Below are 22,916 nucleotides of genomic sequence, written 5' to 3'. Positions count from 1 at the left end.
CGGATTCATAAGCAGAGGTCTAAAAGAGGGGAAATTAACTCTGCATGAGTAAGTTAGCTTAGTTTAAGGCTATAGCACCAACTTGTAAGTTGAGAAGAACATTTCAAACTGAAGCCCTAAATATACTTTTTTTCATATTTTGGATTTTTTTTTACACCCTTTACCCCCAGTTCAGTGAAGTATTTTGATTAAAATGGAAGGGGGAAAGCTCATTTAACTTTCCAACTAGTTCTAGAAATAACAGAATTTGCAACTTGCAGCTTGCAAAGTTAACTATAACTTTTTGTAAACATATCATCTTTTTGTCAAATCATCTGTATTTTTTCAGAGGCTAAGCTAGATTTTTATTTTTTAATTTAGTGAACTGGAATATTAATTCAGCAGATTTTAGAGCTGTTTCATTGAAACACTTGAATTTTTTAATGCTTTGATCAGGTTTACCACTTGAACAGCTTAAAATCATGTATGACAAAGCACCTATGGGTGTGGAGCAAACAACTATAAAGCCAGATGATGAGGGTATGTTATGGGTAGCTGTGGTTCTTTCTGGATAAGTACAGATAGTGAAAAAAACCCCCAAGGCTAAATTGATTCAAACTTTGCAGGTTAGTCTAAACTGTGTAGACTGAACCAGTAAGCAAGTGAACAGACATTCACTTTTGATTCTGGAAATGCAGCCACCTCCCTGCAGTGGCCCAAGCTAGAAGCTGGTGGGCGCTAGAGCACACCTCCCTGCTCACCTGGAGCAGACAGTTTGGGCCAATGCTAGCCAGCACACCCTGTCAGAGGTGGGTTGTGGGGGAGGTGCAAAGCCTCCTGGGATGCTCGGGAATTGTGAGTCAACTTGAATCTGGAGGGGATCTGGGACTGAAATTCAGTAAACTGGCTTAACCTAAATGTGCTAAGTCTGGTACTATATCCATCCAGGTTTATCTTAAACTGGTTTGGGCCGTTGTGAAAGCAGTTTATGCACACTGAACTTCTATTGTGTTACAGATTGGAACTGGTTTTCAATTATATATGTGTATTTTCTATCCCTAGCCTCAAGTTTAGTGTCAAGGCTCTTCACATCTAGTTCAGTAAGTTAACAGGCCTTTCTTTAGTGGATACTGCAGCACTTACGGTGTTTCCTTGCCTTTTGGTTTCACAGTTCTGGTGTTATCACTTCCACATTTTTCTTTACCTTTGTTTTTGCAGGACATTTCCTTATCATTTGTTTTTATCAGATTTATCATTCTATCTAACATTCAGCTTACTCTTCTCCATCTGACTAGAACTGATCATAAAATTTTCCAGTAACACCTGTCCAATAGCCAACTGAGCTTTGATCAAATGAATGCATTCACAGAAAGCAGCTTTTTTTCTCAGTATTTTCTTTTTTCCTTTTTTGGTTTTTAGCAGGTTTTGATTGAAAGGTTCATTTTATTGGGGTTTAATTTTTGACAAATCAAAATTGTCCATAGAAGAAACGCATGAAAATGTTGTTTTCTTTGAAACTTTCCAAGGGAAAAAAAGAGAACTATTTTTCTAACCAGCCCTGCATCTAACTATTTGCTTCAATACTGGAAATGAAAGCAGCAGCAATGGTACTTAAAGGGGGTATCTACACAAGATGCTATGGCGATGTAGCTCATTGCTGTGGTGATGCAGCATCAGCAGGCACTACCAGTGACACCACCACTACTATGCAGTAGCAACGAGCTACTGCGCAGTAGGGTTGAAAATGAGCCGTGCGCCGCCAGGACTCCGCAGTACTGGGAGGAACTGCACAGTCATTTAGTGCGTGGGATTTAGCACCTTAGCAAGCACTAAATGACTACACGGTGCCAATTGTGCAATCAAGGGCATTTGTAGACGTGTCCAGTGTACATTAAAACTGGCTAAAGTAAGCTGTCTTTTTATTGCTATTCCTTGCTCACCCTGAAGTGAGTTCTGGCCTACAGAAGAATGCAGATGACCTCTAACAGATTTACAGCAGATGTTAGTAGCAGTCCATCATAACCCCATCTTCCTGACTGCTTTCTTCCATCTGACTCATAGTTTTCAAATGAAAAGCATTTTGATTGAAAATAGGGCGGGGGGGGTCATAAACAATAGTTTTTATTTTCAATAAATTGGAAAAAATGAACAATCAATCTTGTCTTTCTTTGCTGTTTTTGATCCTACCCCATCTTTCTTTCTTTTGCCACGAAAAGTATTGAGCAGAGAAACAAAGGGGGAAAGAAAAGAGGTGGTGAGAAGAAAACTGAGGAAATGAGAACTTTCTTGGGAAAAAAAGTGAATAAAGTCATTGTGGCATGCAAAGGACATGGACATTTTTGCTTTTTTCCCCCAGCTCTACTTCTTACATCATTAGGAAACCATTAGGCATTTGTTTTCACCTACTGCATGCTGCATAATGAAAACTTTGCATTTCTAAAGCTAATCTGGCTTTTTGTTAGGAGATGTATTTACAGGAATTCTTTAGTTAGAGTTCAAGCCATGTGCAAACAGAGCGACTTTCTGGGCCTTTTTTCAAAGTCTAGCTTTGCAAACCTGTGCTCCACCCTCCAAGTTTAAATTCAGCGAGACCTTGAGGGTGCCAGCTTCTCTTTTATGGCAGTGATATCAGTGGCCTTAGGCATCCTGGCAGATAGGAAAAGAATGATGGGGGGTTGTGAGGAATTCACCTTTCCATGACTCACAAGCAGGCCTGCAAACAAAGCTGCTTTCTCTGGGAAAATGTGAGGAAAAGAGTAAAGTGGAAGCACCTTTCTCCACATCACCTTTTCTCTCAGGCCCATTGCTGCACCCTCTTCGCTGGGAAAGGGAGGATGGACTCGGAGGTACTTTCTCATACAAGACCCACCAGAACAACCGTGTTCTGGGACAGTGCTCATAATTATGGTCAGACTGAAACTCTGGGCTGGAGTTAAGATGTTTCTGGTGAAGCGTTCCTGACTCTGGAATGACCTACCTAAATAGACAAGACTGAGCGTCCAGGCTTGACCCATCTTCAGAGCATGTTCAGATATGCTTTTCTCCCCAAGCCTGCTCAGAAAAGGACCTGGATACAACCATGATGGAGCATACAAAAAGGAGATTAAGGAGCTGAACCTAAAAGAAATGACAAATCCATCATGGTCATCACTTTGGGATGCCTAGATTGACTGTCTATATAGTACAATGTAGGGTATATTACATATACCTGGAGTACGTATAGGATTTCCAGAAGGGAACAGTCTAGCTGGTGCAGAATGTGGCTATCCACCACTGAATAAGGTGGACGAATTAAAGCAGATTATTCCTATATCCAGTACCCTTTGCTGGCGACATGACATTCAGTGCGCTAGCTCCCATGTCTAAAGTTTTTAAGGACTCAGGAAGATCCAGCTACCTTGGGCAGATGTTATATAGTTTGAGCTACAATGAAATAAGGGAACTTTTAAAGGAGATGGGGGCAAGGCATTCATAGCATCATGACCTTGCCTGAAGTAAGAATTATTAACATGAAGAATTCACACAAGGCTACATTTCAGAAAACATAAAGGTGTCCCTGTCCTGCCAATGCATGTGTGTTTGGCTTTGTCCATTTCAATGGTTCACAGATTTCCATGGGATTGCTTACACATAAAGTTAAGTACATATATAAGCATTTGCAAAAGCAGGGATCAATTATCCGCCTGCTTTTGCAAAAGACTTTATAGGGTCTTTAAATGCTATGGGTGCTGAGAGTCTTAATTTGATATTTTCTCCAAATCAAATAAAATAACCATAGAAAACACCAAAAGATGTCACAAGCAACAACCACAGCAACTTGCTGGGGTTTTTATTGTTGCTGTTATTTGTTTACAATGGAAAATAAATCAAAAGGCAAGTGGAAAGTCCTTCCTTAGGCAGCACTCTCCTTGTTTCATCTGAAGTTTTACCTTAATACAGGCTGAAGTGTTTGCACCTAAAGTACCTGACAAAATGGAGTCAAAGTGTATATATATTTTAAATTCCCTGTTTCTTTAAGAGCTCTCTCTCTCTCTCATTTTTCAACTGCCCTTCCCCCATTCTGCTGCAGTCAGCAGAATAATAAATCATCAAGTGGTACCCTGCAAGTAACACATAAAAAGCTGTAGAAATCTGAAGTTACAGCAAAAGGGAGGGGAAAAAAAGTCCCCCAAAAATCTAGATGGTAATAAAGCAAACACAGGACTAATAAGTGAACATGCTTAGCAGCACAGACCTTCACTACTCTGCTTTTGCAGTATTCAACTGCAATATCATTTCATTGTCAAATAAGGAATACTAACGTTAAAAAAAAAAATTGCACATTTTTTTAACTGAAACGTTGCCGTGCAGAAATCAAGAACAACAGGGGGAGAATCTTTCTCGGCCGTTTGGTTTTCAAATGAAAAGGGGTTTAAGCCGGGTGTTTGCTGCCCAGACTAATGCACAATGCGAAGCTGTTCAGACTTTTGAACCCCGCTGGACAGATTAGGTTACAAGGCAGGTTTGATTTCAGCTCTGGCTGTCGGCAGGGGAAGGGTTAACTGGAGACGCGGCATGTTAACTGTATCTGCGGCGATTCTGGAATGTTTATCCAGTGTTCAGATTTCCTGTTTGAGTGTTTGGATTTCCTGAAATCCTGGCTATCAACCCAAGAGCTGCCCCGCGAGCAGACTCTTTTTTTTGTTCGTGTGGCTCACATGGTTGGCTTTCCTTCCTGCTCTCTTCCCAGTCGTAGTGCCTGTGTCTCCTCACCGCTCAGGGCATTCATGGATGCAAACCAAAACTTCTAACCTCCAGAACTCGGTGGATCCCCCTCCATTGGATTGCACTGGATTGGATTTTTTTCTTCTGACTGGGATTAATAACTGAAGAAACATGGTCTCTTTCAGCTACTTGTGGGAGAATAGATTCTAGCCTAAGATGGAATAATGGCCTTAGGTTTGAGAAGCAAATCTGGAATGGGAATTCAAACCACACAATTCCTGGTGAGTTCCAGCACATTGCACCGAGGTGTGGTTGGCATTGTAACCTTTAGTGCTGAGACAGCGACCGAAGGGGAGCGTGTGAGCCGCTAATCAAAGTACAAACCCCTAGATCCCTGCAACTCAAGAGTTAGGATTTGTTTGTAATGCTGGTAAAGCCCATTTTTACTTTTCTGCCATGCAGGCTGTTTACAGGGCAAGCTAACCGTTAATGAACTTTACCTGAGCAAAACGTACAGGTGGGCTCAATTCTGAAAACGCTTCCTCCTCCAAAGAGCCCCTGCTTACGTGAGTAGCCTCCTTAATTTTAAGAATTGCTCCTGTGAGAAAGAGATCCTGGAGTTTTAGGGCCACTGCTGGTACAGTACAATATCTTCATCTTAACAAAGAAGGCTTTTAAAAAACATAGGGATTGTATATCTGGCTTGTAACGATCTCTCTCCTAGGCCTTTTTGCACCTAGTTTTAAAAGGAATTTTGAAAAAAGAATCAACGCGCCATTTTTTTCCTATCATCTTCCCCAAAAATGTGTAGCAAAAGTGATAATTTGGTGCAGTGTGTTACTAGGGGCCAAAAAAAGGGACTGTTTTGTATTGTAGGAAAATCACTTAAAGATACACTGCAGCGAATCATTTCTGAAACTGGAATAAAATGTAAGGCTTAATGAACTTTATAACTTGGCTTTTGGATAGGAGGGTGCATGAGAGTGGCATTAGCGATACATTTTGAATTGAGCCGCAGTCACAAATGCAGGGTCTGATGGTCTCAAAATCAGTGACTCAGCATTTGAAAAGGGATTCTTAGGGTGCAATCCTGCAGACCTCACCAAGTCACATCTCCCATTGAAATCACGTGAGCATGTTGTCTGTCCACAGTAGAAGCTGATCTGTTGTAATATATTTTATCCTGTCCTGAAATAAGTATCTAGTGATGCTGAACCTTTCTAGGTTGTTGTTTGAATTAGTTTGAGGGTTTTTTTGCTGGGACAGGGGGATTAGAGTGCCTCGAAATTGCTTGGATACTAGGCAGCGGTTGCACTGGAGGTAGTTTTTAGTTTACTTGAAATATTTATACTTCAGCATTGTCCTCCCAGTGGAATAGTGAAAGCTTCCTGAATTTTAACGTACAATATTGTGGGTCTCAGGTAGTCACGCAGTTCTCAGATTAAAATTCTGTGTACCTTAAAGTGAGAAAATGCTTTGCCTCCTTTGCATTTGTAAATGGAAACTGCCTTTAATGTGCTTCATCCAGGTATGTGAAGATTTTGGAGGTTCTAAACAATGGCATTTTTTGGTCCTCCCACATCTAGCGCAGTACTTTAGATTGAATCCTGTTCATCTTATCCAAAGCCTGAGTCAAAGTCACCAGCGGATTTCTGTAAGCAAGGCTGACAGGATAAGCCTTTTCTCCTTTCCTTCCATTAAGCTGGCAGTTATGCTGTTTTCCTTGTATTCAGGTTGTGATGCTGAAAAGAAAATAATCACTACTTTATTTGATACATGGAAAGTCAAGATACCACACCTTGCACAGACACTTACAATCAGATGAGTAGCTCAATAGAAGCCAAGGGGGGATGTGCGTGGGAACTTGTGAACCACATAGGGATATGTCAGATTAGACTTTTGGTGATAATGCTGTGTGCCTATCTACAACACTCGTAGGAACCTGAAATGAATGAATTTCTAAATCAGAAAGTCCCTAATGATAGTCTAATGTCAGAAAATTCAGAGGGTGAGCAGAGATTAAATGTTAAAAAAGGCTTATCAGTCTCTTGGGTTTGAAAATATGGTTGATGATCTAATAAGAAGAAGTTTTTTATCTATGCTTTCTGGTTTGGGTTAGGGTGGAAATAGCTTTTCTAGTGGTATTTTGGTATTTCCTCTTTTGCTCACACCCAGAACCAGGAAGTGTAGAAGCATAACCTTTATTTCTTTGTGTGTGCTTTTGTTTAATTGTGACCTCTCTCTTCCTTTCCTTTTCTTTTCTTTTTTTTAAACACAGCCTTCAAATATTTTAGAGTTAGTTTGATTTAGATGTTAGACATTATTTAGAAGTCTTTCTGCAACTGCAGAAAGCTATTTTTCCTTAAATACGAGTAACTAAAATACTAGTTTTAAATATTCAGAATGCAGTAGTTTCAGTCCAGCTACCTATAGGCATGTGTGAACAGGACAGTCATAGACTCATAGAGAAGTAGGGCTGGAAGGGACCTCCAGAGATCATTTAATCCAACCCCCTGCCTGAGGCAGGATTATCCCTGTCCAAACCATCCCATAATTTAAACTCTACATAAGACTACCATCAACCTGACACAACATAGACCTAATACCCTAACCTACTACAGGTAAAGCAGGGGAACCACATCAGCCAATGTCCTACTTCTATAAAAGGTTGTCACTATACACTCAAGAGATCCCGGGGAGAGGGCCGTGCCCTCTGCTACCAATGTGACCATGGGGTAAAATTCCTTCCTGACCCAAATACGATGACTGGTCTGACCCTGAGTGGAGGGACAGGACCTTCTGGCCAGGAACCACTGGCTTTGCTTCTAGCAGTAGTATTGGTACACCCCTGCCCAAAGTCCTCAGCCTTGGCTATAGCCAATACCCAATGCCTCTGGGAAGGCTTAAAACCCTGACACATATAGCAGAAAAGCACAGGGGAGCAGGGGCTACCAGCAAAGCCCAAATGCATAGAAAATACCCAAGGTAAAGCACAAGCATAACTATGCTTAGATCATCCCCAACCTCTTCTTGAACACCTCCAGTGATGGAGAGTCCACAGCTTCCCTAGGCAAGTCTTCTCCACTGCCTCGCTGTTCTAAGAATGAAGTTTTTCCAGATATCCAATCTAAACTTACTTTGTAATAACCATCATGGTAGCTCACTCCAAAATGTTTTCACCGGCACCAGAGACCAGGACTGAATGGGCATCAAGATTACACATAGCTGATTATTCATTTTCTCTAGGTATTTTTTCCAGGTCAGCGTTTTTTTCATTCCACCCCATGTAATCCCCATCAGTAAGTACTGATGGGAAGTGTCTTTTCCCTCCAAATTTTGTTATTCCATCGTTTTGCAAGTGTGAGGATCTTTGACTCATGTGCTCCAATTCTGTGTCTCATTCACCATTGTGCCTGCCAATCCTTCTGCTCTTCTTGCTATTGTTGGCAAGTATACATAAACAGTTTTGACAGGCGTAGAGTCCTGAAGACTCAACTTAATACATACAGTGATGTGTCTCTGCTCCGAAGATAAATAGATCAGGGCAGCTAAACCACTTTTACTGGATTGTTCCTTTCATTAAAAGCTTTTAAGCCCCTCTTGTCCATTTTGCTTGTGTAAAAAAGCAGTGGAAAATGTTTGTATGCGTTTCCTGGCATGCGGATAGTTTTTAAATTTCAGGTATTTTTCTATAATTTCTCAAGTCCTTTCTAGCAGTCAGTCATATTGCACAGCCTAATGCTTTTTAAATGGCTACTTATATTTAAGGTGAAGTTACCCAGAATTATGGGTAAAGTATGCATCGTTGGTACTCAAGAGGGGGTGCGTGTCTACATGTAGACTTGTGTGTAATCACATGGGAGCTACATGGTGGAATAAGACAACTGAGTTTGCAAAATTATCTCCATGCCTGTATACATGTGCAAGAATGCTGCTCAGCAGCTTTGTAGTCCTCAAAAAATAAAAGGAAAGAGAAGGACACTTACTTCATGGACTATTTCTTTCACTGAAGGAGAAGCCGCACATTTGAAAGAGGAGCAGTGTTAGGAATAATGAGTGTTTTGGAACTGTGTGCTTGGGTTAATTCTCTTGCTTTCAGGTTGAAAGTCACCACTTGGACTTTAGGAACTATCAGTACTGGAGATGCAAGAGAAGCAGGGACAGCAGGAAGTTCTTTTACAATCCTCTTGTAGTGCAGGAGGAAAGGGGATGGAGACAGGTATCTGTTTTCTCCATGATGCTGCCACAACCCAAGCTCCATCTGCTTGAGTATGACTTATTACGCATGTACAGAAGTTATACATAAACCTGTATAAGTGATCATGGTCTATACCCATAAGCAAACAGAAGTTCAGTGCACATAGGCTGGCTTAATAATGGCAGAACCCAGTCTAAGATAGACCTGAACGGATGCAGTCTCAGACTTAATTGATTTTAGGTTAGACTGGTCTATTGAACTTCTGTACCAGATCCCCTACTGGCTCAAGTTAGGTTGCTATCTGCTGGCATCCCAGGCTGCTTGCAGCCCCCCGCTAACTCCCCTATCGGGAGCAGGTGCACAAGCAGCTGGCCCCTGCTTGGCTGCTCTTGCTAGCCCCACCCCCAGGCTCTCAGAAAGCCAATCAGCACAGCCCCTCTGCCCAACCCTGCCTGCTTCCTGCCTGTGGCCAGCTGTCAGCCACAGGTAGGGAGTAGGGGGAAGGCAGCGTCTGTAGCTCAGTACTTTTCTATCTTTATACAATGTTTCCTAGGTCTCCTGCCATTGCCTGCCATTCACTGGAGCTCTGGGGGGTCTGATCCTTCCCTCTGGAGTTCCCGCTGCCCACCCACTGCTGCTAGCCAGGCTGCTGGGTGTGCCACAGTGACCCACTCTAGGGGTCTCCTGGAAGCCAAGGGCTGGGCATGGGGGTGGTCCACAGTGATAGGGATTGGGAGTGTGGTCACCTGTGGACATCAGTCAATCGGGGGTAGGCCGGCCACTTGGCTTGGCTTGGCATTCTCTGGCAGCCCGGCGAGTCCTCAAAGCGTGGTGGGAAGTATACGGGACCATCCCCAAACTGCTGACCTCAGCCTGTGCAAGCAGTTCGCGTGCTTTCCTCACCAAAGGTGAACGTGTGTTCTGTTCACTCCTGACCTAATCTACACCACTTACAGAAACCCACGTAGGTTAGGTCGACTCTGCTTCAGGCTTTTTCAGTTCATAGCTTTCTAGGGTTGGAAGGAGCCTAATTGATCACTGAGTCCAACCCCCTGCCCTGGGCAGGAAAGTGTGCTGGGGTCAAGAAACACCAGCCAGGTGTTTGTCTAATCTCCTTTTGAATGCCTCCAAGGTAGGGGAAAGCACCACCTCCCTTGGAAGCCCATTCCAGATTTTGGCAACCCTCACCATAAAGAATTTGTTTCTGATGTCCAACCTCAATCTACTCTCCTTCAGTTTATGGTGCCCTGGTAAACAGAGTATCCCCTACTCCCTGCTGACCCCCCCAACCCTGATGAGTTTTTGAATGCCTGTACTTAGCCATGGTTTGGATTCCTCAGTGCAGGGCTCCCGTATCTACCACCTAGTTCTAGCTCCTCTGACAGACAGCATCACTCCTCTTCTATTCTCTTGTAGCTTGGCTGGAGTTAACAAAACCTGTCTGCCACTGAGCCAGCAAAAATTACTCCGTATCTCTGTGCAGGGCTCTAGCACCTGGTGACAGCATGAGATCACAGAGAAAATCTGCCTTCCTATGCAGGTTTGTGAATCCTGCTGCTGTGTTGCAGAGAGACTGGATGACCCAGGGCACGCACTATTGGTAATGGAAACTGGAGTCTTTCACCTCTGTCACAAGCCACCACTTTCCCAGCTTGATAGGGGCCTGACCCTATGTGGGTGTGCCCCCCACCCCCTCTGCAGCTCCCAGAGCAGTGAAAGGTGTTTGGTGCCTTACAGAATTGGGCCTGCAGGACCTGATCTGGCCCACAGCAATCACTAAAGTCTCCTTCATTCAGTGCACTTTGAAACCAGTCTATAGGAACCAAAGGTTGTTACCATAGTGGAGCTATTTGTGAGCTCTTGTGGCATTGGTGTCTTGGCATCTCAGCTCAGTTCTGGTATAGTAAGTCTCTATAATATGCACACAGACACACACGTATACACCCTCCCCCACAATATTGCATCAGACTGGCACAGTCTCATCCTCCCCATATTGTGCATTGTTGCCCCGTCGCACACCCACACACCCACATGTACCATATTGTGCATCAGGCTGACCCTGCCTCACATAACCTCCACACCTACCATATTATGCATCAGGCTGGCCCTGTCAAGCGCACAGCCCCACATCTGCACCCACCATATTGTGCATTAGGCTAGCCCTGTTGGGTGTCATCAGAGTGACCAAATAGTGACTGGAAGTGAAAAATGAACTGTGGGCCTTCATGCCACAGTCAGTTTGGGCCTATTCAGATCCAAGTTGAGATACATCAGGCAGGGTCATGTCAAAAAGCAGGTTCATCCTCTCTGTCTGCTTTTTAGCTGTACAGCAGGTAAAGAGAGGGGTTTAGTCTCATTTGCTGTTAACCAGCAAAGTCAGTGGAGCTGGCTAGTTGACACCAGCTGAGAATATAGCCCAGGATGTTAACCTCTAGGGGCTTTCAAACAAAGCACCTTTCGCCAGCAGTAAATGTGCACAGACTGGCAATGTTGAAGCGATGACAATAAATGCTTGCTGCTTCTTGGCGGCTGCTAGAAAAACGTTGAAAGAAAACTCTAATGTTGTTCTTATCAAAAGCATAAATAAGGAAGCCTGCTCCCTCCTACCACCCAGGCTTCAGCAAGTTTGTCTGTAGGTATGCGTGTGGGGGGGGTTGTTCTTAGTGGTTAACCACGTAACAATTTGAAGCATGCGGCTAACTCAAAAGACACTGTTTTTAAACATTTGCAGACTGCAATTATATTAACAGGAATGGGGCATTTGTTGGGTCTGCTAAGCTGCACTGTAACGCTGTGACAGGAAGCCATGCACAGCCCACGACAAGGTCTGAGTAAAATTCAGTCATCTTGGAACTCATCTTCGATCTGCCCACCACAGCGAGGTCCAGCTGGTCTCCTACCTTACAGCTATATCGTCTCTCTGCTTGGCACATCTGAGTGAAACACATAATAGGAAATAAAGCAGCCAAAGAGAAGAGCAGGGTGGAGGGTGTACTTGAGAAAGACAGCAGCTTTTGTAAATGGAGTAGGAGGAAAATGAAGAACCAAATTTAGGAATATTTGTTATAAGAGTGTGTAAACCCTGGAGTGTGGAACAGTCTTCCCAGTACTAGAAATCATAGGGATTGGGGCATTTAAAACAAAGCAAAAGGAAGCACTGGAGAATATCTGGCATGAAACAATCCTGTTTTGGCTGAGGAGTGGGCTAAATGCTCTACTGGGTCTTTTCCAGCTCTTTCTCTTGTTTTTTCTTTTCATTCTCTAGCACTGCTCTTCGGTAAGGAGAGGAGCAGGGAAGGAGGGAACCCAGAACACAGAAGTTCCCTACTGTGATATATGACTTTGGGAGTAAATTTTCAAAATCCTGCATGATGCTGTAGCTGTGTAATTCCCACTGCTGTCACCGCAGTCATGGCGTTGGAGCTGCGTTCAGCTGTTAAACTTTAGACTTAGACAAACCAATGAAACTTGAGATTGCAACATTTCTCTATGTAGAAAGATGCTTGTGAGAAATTTTGCAAGCAGATGACTGCCAGTGGATCCCTCCAGTAGGCGCTCTTTACTCAGTTCTCATTGATTTCCAGTGCCCACTCACCTGTAAACTGGAGGGTCCATCTTGTGCTGGAGGTGCCACTTGACAAAGATGTTCTTCACATGCCAATTACACAGAGACATTTCTCCACTCGCTCATCATCATTGCCCAGCAATGAGCTTTAATCGTAGCCTAGCGCAGGGCTGTCCATTTGGTGGCCTAAGGGCTGCAGCTGACTCCCAGGGGTAAAATGGGATCCCTGGGTTCCTGCTTGGCTGCTGCTCCCCCATTCCTTCTGCTGCTGTGGCCTCCCTCCCCCAGCTTCTGCTTTCTGCCCCTACACCTGGGACAGGGTGGGGCTGGGCAGCAGGAGAGTGCCATGTTCATAGCAGAGGGAGATCTGGGCTGCCCGCATGGCAAGAAAGGGGTCAGTTTGACCATGCTGCACACATGGCCAAGAGGGAGGCTGCACTGCCCATATTGCAGAGGGGAGCCAAGCTACTTTCACGGCCCACAAAGCTGGGGGTAAACTCAGCTGCCCAAGCAGCTGCAGGGGACTCCAGAGATGGCACCCACAAGGGGTCTGTGGCCAGTGGAGTGTGTGTCCTCCCTCTGTCCAGAAGCTGGCCTAGCAGGTAAAAAAACATTAGCAATGTAGGTCATCTCCCTCCAGTGTCCCTGAATGTCAGTTTGGCTGGGAAAGTAAATGTACGTTGCAACATGCTCTAAGGTTGGCAAACTAGAACTGCTAGAGACAGAGGGAAAGGCAGCCCCTGGCAGTGTCTCCTTCTCTGCAATACAGTTTCCAATGATTCTGCTGGCCACAACTGTGGTGGTCAGGCAGGAAAAGCAAGGCGCTCTTCCAGATAAGTAGTCAGCAGAATGAAAGTGTGATTGCAGCATGTACTTACATACCAGTACTAGCTTCATCTTGCCGGCAAGGAGAGAAGACACAAATAGCAAAGGCCTTAGCACAGCTGGCAACCCCACCACTTTATAACTAGAGCCCCTGGAGAATTTGCAGACGTCATGCATTTCTTGGTATCCATTGTCCAGCTCAGGGAGAAGGAAATGATGCCAAAGCCCAATGGCTGAGTTACAGGAGTGGGATTCAGAAAACCCTGGTTTGACCCTCAATCTGCCCCTAAATTCCCCTTTCCACCAGCCGTCCCAATTACAAATTGGAAACAGTACTACCTGCCAATATTGTTTTTCCCCCCATCTGGTTTACAAATCACTCCATGCTGTTCTGCCTCATACTCTCCAAAAGCAATGCTCTTTCCCTCAGTCTGTTGCTTTTCTACACCCCATCCCGCTACCTCTCACCCCACTGTGCTTCCCCCCACCCCAGTAAGCCATGGAGGCAGGCAGGTTCTCCTGTAGATGAAGCAGTTGGTTTGGGAGAGAGGGTGGTTCTTGTCATGGGTGAAGCTTCACTGACTGCAGGGGGAAGAGCTGCTGTGGGGAATCAGGCTACTGCAAGGGAGTAGGTGGTGATAGTAAATCTCAAAGACAACACAGCTTGTTTCTGCTTCTTCACACTCCAGCTTGGGGCGAATCCTACAGCACTGGTAGGGAAAGGTAAATGCAGAGACACTCGGAGCAGCAGCGGGACCAGTTTGGCCCTGCTTGTCTTTCTCCTTGTACATGGCTGGGGCACAGCAAGTATGAGTGGGCAATGCACAGTGCACTTTCCATGTGCTTCCAGAGCCTACTGGGGCATGTAGGAGCAGCCACTGAAGAGGCCAAGGCAGCTGAGCACTGACTGTATACTTGATAGCTGTATAAACTGTATTCAGCTTAATCCCAGCCTCAGGGACTAAGTTCAGGAGGTCAAAAAGCCCAAGACTGAATCAGTTCAACCTTTGCAGGTCAGTCTAAGCTGAATAGGTTGAACTGATAAGCAAGTAAACAGACATTCACTTTGGATTCTGGAAATGCAGCCGCATGCCGCAAGAGGGGATGCTAGAGCATGCCTCCCTGCCCAGCTGGAGCAGACATCTTGGGCCAAAGCTAACCTGCACACCCTGTGAGCGGGGAGTTGTGGGGGAAGTGCAAAGCATCCTGGGATGCTGGGGGATTGTGAGTTAACTTGAATCTGGAAGGGACCTGGGACAGAAGTTCAATAAACTGACATAACCTAAATCAGTTAAGTCTGATATTACATCCATGCAGGTTTATCTTAAACCGGTTTCAGCCATTTTGAAATCAGCGAACTTCTGTTGTGTTACAGATTTGAACTGGTTTTCAATCATTTTTACTGATTTATGTGTAATTTCTGTCCCTAGCCAGGGAGGACAGAATGTCATTATCACCAGATACAGCAACCAATATTTGGAGAATAAAATCCACGACATAGTTCTGGGTGCTTTGAAAACCTCCAGGACTGAAAGGAGCCTATGACACAACCAGTTCCAGTTAATATAGCCACCTTAATTTTACACTACAGGCAGGTTACTTATCACTGCCTATTAGCCACTACCTCCAGAGTGGAAATCAGTATATTCATGCTCATACCACCAATTACAGTTGGAGCTCAGCAGAGCTGATTATTATAGCTGCATTCACAATGCTGTTATGGGGAGCAAATTAGCTTTCCTGAGAGCGTAAGCTAATTTGCCCAGGTGAGATCCTGTCTGAACATGGTTAGACTGCCCTCTACCCAAACAAGCAGTTTAGTTGCCTTTTGGTGGCACCTGGGAGCATTGTGCTATATTGTCTCAGCAAATAGACACTATAGGGAAGGTTTGCACAAGTTGGTCAATTCAGCACCAATTTTTCAAATCCCAGGCAGCTTTCCAGACACTGAACCACAGCCCTGAAATTCAGGGCTGCCCCAGAAAATTCAGGATATTCGCTTTACCACTGAAGCCAGCCCTTAGCATATAGGACTCCATAATAATACTGAGCACATGCTTTCAGAAACAGAGTGTGAGCAGTGTCACCATCTCCCTCGGCACTCACAGCCTTGCTAGATCCCTCATAACATAAAGCATTTCATGCATCACATCATTAAATGAATCTCTCAGGAAACATACTGGGCCAGATCATCATTTGGCATAAATAATCTTCCCACCCATCTTATCAGAGGCATATCTTTGTTGCACCTCATTTAATAATTAAATGTGTCAGCAGGTGCTCTTTTGTCTCTGTGCACAGCAGTAATTCAATCAGTAGCCAAGTATTCAACCAAGCTTATCATTTAGAAAGTAACACAGCCCAGGAGCCTTACGTGTATGTAGGAGAGTGTCTATGCTGAACTGGAGTCATGTATCCAGGCAGTCTATCCAAACCACTGGCTACCATATTTGTTATTTTGAATTTATAGCCATTATATTAAGACAGGTACTCTGGGCCTGATTCTGATTTCATACACCTCTTAAAACAGTGTAACTCCTTGGACTTCAGCAGAGTTATTCCAGATCTACTCATAGGGCCCGGCTCTCAAAAGCATGTGTTGGCTAAACATTTTTATTTTTTAAGTGTAAGAAGTCCCCAGGTGGCAGATAGTGGAATGACCTTTGGGGAAGGTTCACTGTGAAATAAGCAGGGGTCACGCTGATGAATAAGCAGTCATGGATTAAGCAGCAGCAGCACCACCAGGATGTGGTGAGGACAGCCAGTGGCAATGGTTTCCCTCCTGAAAAGCCACATATAGCTTTTGACAGTGTTGTGACATGGCGAGTGCAGGTTGTTACTATAATAATCACCTGCCCAGCCTTCAGCTATGAGTCTGCAAGTCCTCAACAGCAGAGCCGGCGGAAGAAAGTGTTAGAAGCTCAATGCCTGCAAAGTCAGATAAAGGCTACAGCAGAACGAATGCCCCGTTGCCTTGGGCTCCTTGCCATTGGATCAAGGTCTTGTTCTGTCCCGAGCCATGTGGAAGCTGACATGCAGCAGCTTCTCCACAGTAAAAGAAGTCACACATAGGCATCTTCCGTGGCAGCAAGGATGGGGTTAAAGGCCTGGTTCTGGCACAGGAGAAGATGTACAGCTGGTATTAGCTCTTACTGTCTCCGAAGACAAATGTGGCTGGCTCAGCTGAAACCAATTTCCTTACTCAGGAGAGGACTAGTCTTAAAAGACTTGGCAAGCAGCAAGAAGCAGTAGCAGGGGTGCAAGGAAACTGTAAGGCACCTTTGTACACTGGAGACTTACACAGGGGCTTATGTGGTCCCAGTGAGTTTGAGAAATCACTGGGCTTTTCTTAGGCTTTTCTTTCCAGGATCTCTGGGCAGCATAGACTAGCCCCAGTGCAGTGCTCTGGCTGTGGCCATTATTCATCCGCTCCATCCCCCGTGTTGTGTTTGGAAGCAGAGATCAGGGCTAGCATGGAGATCTTAAGCCAGGCAAGAAAGCCCTCTGAACTGAAGATGATCCCAAGGCCAATTTTGCTTCCTTCATACTTCCAGAGGGGGATAACAAATAATCAGGCCTTAAGTTACTCCCTCTTAGAGACTGACTGTGGAGTAATCCTGCATCCTCTGAGGATCCTATATGCAGGGTGAACACAGCAGTGGGTTATGTGCTTCTTCTGGACCAAGCTCCCCTGAGACATCTGGGCACACCGCTGTCAAAACTCCACATGATCCTTTGCTTATGTGACAGCTGCCCTCTTGGCTGCCATCAGTGAGACCTGAGCTACAGCTTTTAGTCTCCGCAACTTGAGCAAGAGAGTTGCTCAAGGGAAGAGCTGCAACAGATTCACATCCTCTGGAGCTGTCAGGAACAAAGGCTGACATGGACTGTGCACTCAACAGTCAATGAGACCACAATTGCCTCAATGGCCAGGACACAAGGAGCGTTAGTCAACATGTTTTGTGTGCTGTTTGACTAGAGGCACTTGGGAATTTTCGCTGAAAGAGGGATGATAGCCTTACTTAGATGGGTGTACTTACATGCTGTGTTTTTGTGGTTTGGGACAAAAACATCTGCAGGAACTTCTAAACCATGGTATTTGTCTTAGTGAGCACTTTGCTGGCCATGTTGACCAGGTTCTTTTAAGTACTATGGGATGCAGATGTGGTATTTCAACATCCTTAAGATGTCCTTGGATGTTTGTGCAATAGCGTATGTGTCAGCTATTGCGTGGCCTTTGCAGCAAGCAAAAGAAACTTGTTTTTTATCCTACTATATATTGTCTCCTTTGAAGCTGTGCATGTTTGCAGTTTTCCAGCGCCCTGCCTTGCCTCTATTGGTAATGGAGGAAAAGCTCTAACAGGAATAATATTCAGACTTCTGTTCTTGTCTGTACGGTTCTTGTGTGGTGCTGACCAATCTGCTGCAGCAATGCTTCAGTTGGACAAGTATTGGTGTCAAGAGTACCATACTTACTAGAGCTGGATATCATGAGTAATAACTAAATGAATCATTTTTAACACTTGGATGCCTGAAGCTGGGTACATTAAGCCATATCTAGAATCCTAAATAAATTACTTTAATGTACTTTTGAAAATCAGGACATTTATTTAAGCACGTAAAAATGTGTCTGGGGGCCTAACTCAAGCCACATTTGACTTAAAAGGGATTCTAGCTGGGTTTCTTTTAATGCTTCAGGCAGTGCATCTCAATTCTGGGGGCAAACGCTTTTGTTTTTGAAAATGCTGACATTTTCTTATTACCTGGGATCCTAAAAATCCATTTGCCATGGAAAAATTTGGAATTTGCTTTTATTTTTTTAACCCCAAATCTTTACAATGGCCAGAAAAAATGGAATAAAAACTTAGTGAAAATAAAATGCTGGCTTCCCGGTGGGAGCCAGGGGTTCCCATGGCCACTGCAGCAGTCTGCCGGGGGAGAAGCAGCCAAGGTGGTGGCTGCCCACTCTTCCCTCCACCGCTGATTGGCTGAGAGGATGGCCATTGTGTGGCTCCGCTCCTCTCGGCCAATCAGTTGTAAGAGGTGGGGCTGCCACTGGAGCCCTTTGGTCAGTCAGCATGGTGGGGGGCTCTTGCCATGGAAAAACATGGATTTTTATGTTTTTTCATTGGAGGATTTTGTTTTTTATCACAGAAAACTAGGATCCCTGCTTATTATAAATTACTAGATGTGACAAAACATGGTGAGAAAGCAGGTCCACTTGGGAGCCTGGAAGAAACCAGCAAGCTCCTTTGAATTTGTCCAGACAAGGAACACAGATCCCTAGAAAGGACAATGCACTAGCTCCAGCCTCATAGCACCACCTAGCCGCCTGCAGTGCGTATTCATTGCTTGCATGTTGAAGAAGAATGAGGCAGACATACCAGAACAATGTAATAAAGCTTATCCAGCTCTTGCTTCTGTGCACAAATTGCAGTGAGCTTTACATTAACCCCGAGATATAGCTAAGGAAGGAAGAGGGATCCAAGCGGCCAGACACCATCTGTGTGAACTCTGGCAAGCCAGGTCTTCCTCAAAAATGTGACACCCTCACTACTAAACAATCTCAGTTCTGAGACTGTAAATCTGTGTTTTGTCTTTTCCCTTCCATGCCGGATTGAGTAAGAAATGTTGTTTTTCCAGAGAGGAAATAAGCTGATTCTGGAATGCCCTGAGGACACTGGGATCTTTCAAGCACTATAGGATGCAGATGTGGATTTCAACATCTCTGAGGTCTCCCTAGGTGTTTTTGCAATATTGTGTGTGTCGGTTATTGTGTGGCCCTTGCAGCGAATAACAGATTTGGTGTAAAGACACCTACCTTATCTCACTAATACATTTTGTCCTTTGAAGCCACATCTGTTTGCAGTATCCCAATACCCTTCCCAAACACTGGTTCTTAATGGAGGAAGAGTCTGGGAGGAATAGTATTCTGACTTCTAGCCCCTACAGTCCTTCTATTGTATTCCCTAGGCACGAGATTGGGAGAAAGAGGATCTGAGCAACCTGTTCTTGAGGCAATTATGAACAATAGGATGTGTAGCAAATCATGCTGTAAGATGACATTTAAAGCAAACTTTGGCTGAAGAATGAACAAGTGGTGAAGGAGTTACTGCGTTAAACTGGATCAGATGTGCCCTGTGAAAAGCTAAGTTAGGTTCACACGGCAATGAGGTTTTGCTTTTGGAGCACATTGGAAGGTTTAGCTTGATGGTCTTATACAAATAACTGCTTGCGTGCCCCCGGGGCCTACGTAAAATCACGCCGCCATGAGATATTATTGAAGACAGGATGTCAGCTGGGTTTTTTAAAGGATTTGTTATCCCATATGGCTATTGAGAACATCCCTCGTTATACCCAATAAGATAAAAACATTTTCATAAGGGAAATAGCCTCTCATACTTCAGAACAGAAACCAACCGTTAATTGACAAGGGGAAAGGCAAAATCTCCCATAAGCAAATTATTCCATAATTGTCTATTAGCTGCCTCTGAAGCATTTGTTGGAGACAGATTCCTCAACGAGATGTCCCAATGGGAGACTCAGAAATTTAGAGAATACGAGGGATGGATTAACATGGGAGGCTTAGGGCCTGAAGAAAGACATTAACCCCAGTATGACTGACTTTGTTTTTATACACTAATGTACATTAAACCAGTGACCAGAGTGACTCAGCAGCCAGTTCTCCCATGATGCCACAGTAGGTGCTATTACAGAACTCCGCCGCTCCGTGCGTGTTGACAGTACTAGTACGTTTGCACCGAACAAACGGCGATAGCTGTGGACACGACACCTACAGCCATGTGACTTACAGCAGCGTTGTTTCACCCTTGGCTTTTCTCTAGGTAACCTAAAAACCTCTGGGAAATAATCATAGCTGTCAACGCCAAATAGAGGGAAAGATCTCAGTATGGCTGCGAGTTAGGCTCCTATATGTTATATCAGTTATGTTATACAGACTGGTTAAACCAATATAAATCTGTCATGTCCTGGCCCTCAGGCACTGAAATCCAAAATGTATGCACCATTGGCCTTCTTCCCCCACTGAAGTTGTGGCCTAATCCTGATGATGCCTACAGACACTGGCTACTTAAGTTTCAACTTGAAAAGTCATGCAGGGCCCTACATTTCTACCACCGACTGTGCACCACTGCTAAAGCCCTGATGTGGCCAAGCAGATTGGAGTCTAGCTCTCTTCCAAACCCTGATGTAGTTCATGGACTAGGTTTTTCTGACCTATCCCATCAGGGCTACATATGGCGAGTAACTTCTCAGTATACCTCACCCTGCACAAAAGGCAGCCAAAAGGAGAAGACTTGGTGCTGTCCCTTCTTGTATCCAGTAACCCAGGAGTTGAGAGTGCTCACTTGGGATGTGGGCAAGGTGGATTTAAATCCCTGCTCCAATCAGAAATGCTTAAGCCTTGATGTGTTGGGTGTAAAGGAAGGGCACCATCATTACTGTAATGGGGTATTAATAAATGAGCAGACTTTATGTCTGGGAGAAGGTTTATAGCTGCAAATACCAAATAGAAAGAAGATCTCTCTATGACCCTGAGATAGGCTCCTACATATTCTCAGCTTTTCCTCCTGGTTAGTTTAAGCAGCTCCTTGTTCACAGTGCCAGCTTCTGTGAATACCCTTTTGAGCATTCGGGTCTCCCCATGCAGTCTGAAGAAGCCTGGCCTCTAATGGTAGTGAATTTCTCAAAGCAACAGGGTTCAGCATTGCAGCACCTGAGTCTCCCCTGGTAATGTAGCTCTGAGTGCTTAACATTTTAATTTCAACCATTGTTCATTATAAAGATTACCTGCAAACTGTACACCAGTCACTGAGGCTGAAAGCTTGCCATTGAGTCTTTTAAAAGATTTCTCTCCACCTTGTACACGAGCACGGAGGCTGCTCTGATACGCTGTAATTACAGCATGTCGGAGCAGGCTCAATTAAATAAGTCTGCTATGGTGTGGTAATTACCGTGTTCCAGCAGCCTCCCGCGTCTCATGTGTCAGCGTCCCTGCACTTCAAAATGGTGGCAAGAGTGCTTTAACTAAAACTCATCAAATGAGCTTTAGTTCAAGTACCCCTGCCGCCATTTTGAAGCATGGGGACGCTGATACACAAGATGCTGCAGTGCTTTAATTAGAGCGGCTCTCAGAGCACATGTAAAAGTGCCCTTAGAGACTATTCCTACTCCCCATCCCCCACAATAGCTGCCCATGGCTTGAATTTGGAGTGGGCTAGAAAACCCACAGTCATAGGTGCTTCATGGTTGGAATGGATCGAATTCAGTTTGTGAACATAGTGGGCGCATCTATGAGAGATGTTTACTGCAAAGCTGACTAATTAACTCCACCAAAAAATGTCACCATCTACACATGCTGTGCTATTAGGATGGAGTAAGCTAATTAACTCTGCTGACAAAAGTGAGGTATTTATAAAATTATACTATAATACTTCATAGTGTTTTATTTTTATGTAATGCTTTTCCTCCAAGGACATTAGTGTCTTTTTACATAGCAGTGCATCCTGTAGATATGAATCCTATGGAAATTCCATTAGAAATTTCTGTTTTCATTTCCTCCATAAGATTTGTCTTGGCATTGAATCATTCCATGATTGATGTGGTGCATTGGTTAATTTAATCATATATGAGAGATGTACTCACATATATGAACATTTACACAATTAGGGTGTTGGCAGAGTGGTTCAAATGTCTTTCTGTGGCTCTAAAGGTGTGAATTAAGCACCTGCTCTGGAGTCTTGTCCTATCTGATCCAGCTATAAATGGATACATGGTCATTCAGACTGAGGAGTCAAAAAGGACTGAAAATGATTCTAGCTGCATGCCACCCTTATGCTGTTGGCTGCAGAAATTGCTGTGCCATAACCACACCAACCCATGTGCTGTTAGATTTGGAAGAAACTTTGACTTGACTTTTGATATATGTATTGGGGATATATGTAAAGGGGAATTTGTTTTATTTGTCTGGGGGACATAATAACACAAATACTTAATATTTCAAACAGTAAGTTCTGCCTTTCGTTTCCATTGGTTCACAGAGAGAAAGCAAAAAGTTGCTTTTTGGCCTGTATGGTCAGAAATCCAGTCCCATTCTAATTCAGTAAGGGGCAGTGTGAAAAGAGCCCAGAAATATGATTGGGAAAAGTAAGCAGGATGGTTTCACTAAGAACAGTCCACCCAGATAGTTGTAGCCAAAATCTGACCTTGTGGTAAAGACATGAGAAAGACTGAGTCAATCTGGATTTGGGTCCTGGACTCTCTGAAGGTTAAGTAGTAATATAAGTATCCAGTTGGTTAGAGCTGAGGCAGAGATAGGGAGTTTGTTTTCTTGAAAGGCTGCTCTCACAGACCAAGAAGGCACTGCTTGAAGACTGATTCCTGCAGTTCAAACTCCCCAGCGTTTCATAAGGAAGAAGGGTTGCAGACAACTCTAGCTGACTCTGACTTTTAGTGTCTTCTTCCTGCAGAAACATCTAGGAAATTACTATTGCATACAGCCCACAAGATCTGTTTTCATATTACAAATCAATAGGGAGGGAAGGGTTTTGCAACATCCAGATTATTGGTATCTATCTGTAATCCTTGTCTCATGTACAGGACATTTTCTACAGACTCAGTAGAGTA

The 22,916-nt window shown here is 44.2% G+C and overlaps 1 protein-coding gene across 3 annotated transcripts in view; it reads left to right on the top strand.

The window, feature by feature from the left end:
* Nucleotides 1-4,539: 4,539 nt before the first annotated feature.
* The window catches only part of ASAP1 (ArfGAP with SH3 domain, ankyrin repeat and PH domain 1), a 368,280-nt gene continuing 349,903 nt past the window's right edge, over nucleotides 4,540-22,916 (top strand). The window contains exon 1 of one of the 3 annotated variants that reach the window (XM_019528166.1): nucleotides 4,540-4,964. The gene's annotated coding sequence lies outside the window, so the exon portion shown is untranslated. The remainder of the gene's footprint in view (nucleotides 4,965-22,916) is intronic. The other 2 variants (XM_019528167.1, XM_019528168.1) reach the window with 2 other exon arrangements.

This window comes from Gavialis gangeticus, unplaced genomic scaffold (genome assembly GCF_001723915.1).
Source record: "Gavialis gangeticus isolate Ggan-Ray unplaced genomic scaffold, GavGan_comp1, whole genome shotgun sequence".
NCBI classification, from domain to species: Eukaryota; Metazoa; Chordata; order Crocodylia; family Gavialidae; genus Gavialis; species Gavialis gangeticus.
The sequence above is the reverse complement of the archived record's forward strand: the minus strand, read 5'-3'. Positions and strand labels throughout refer to the sequence as shown.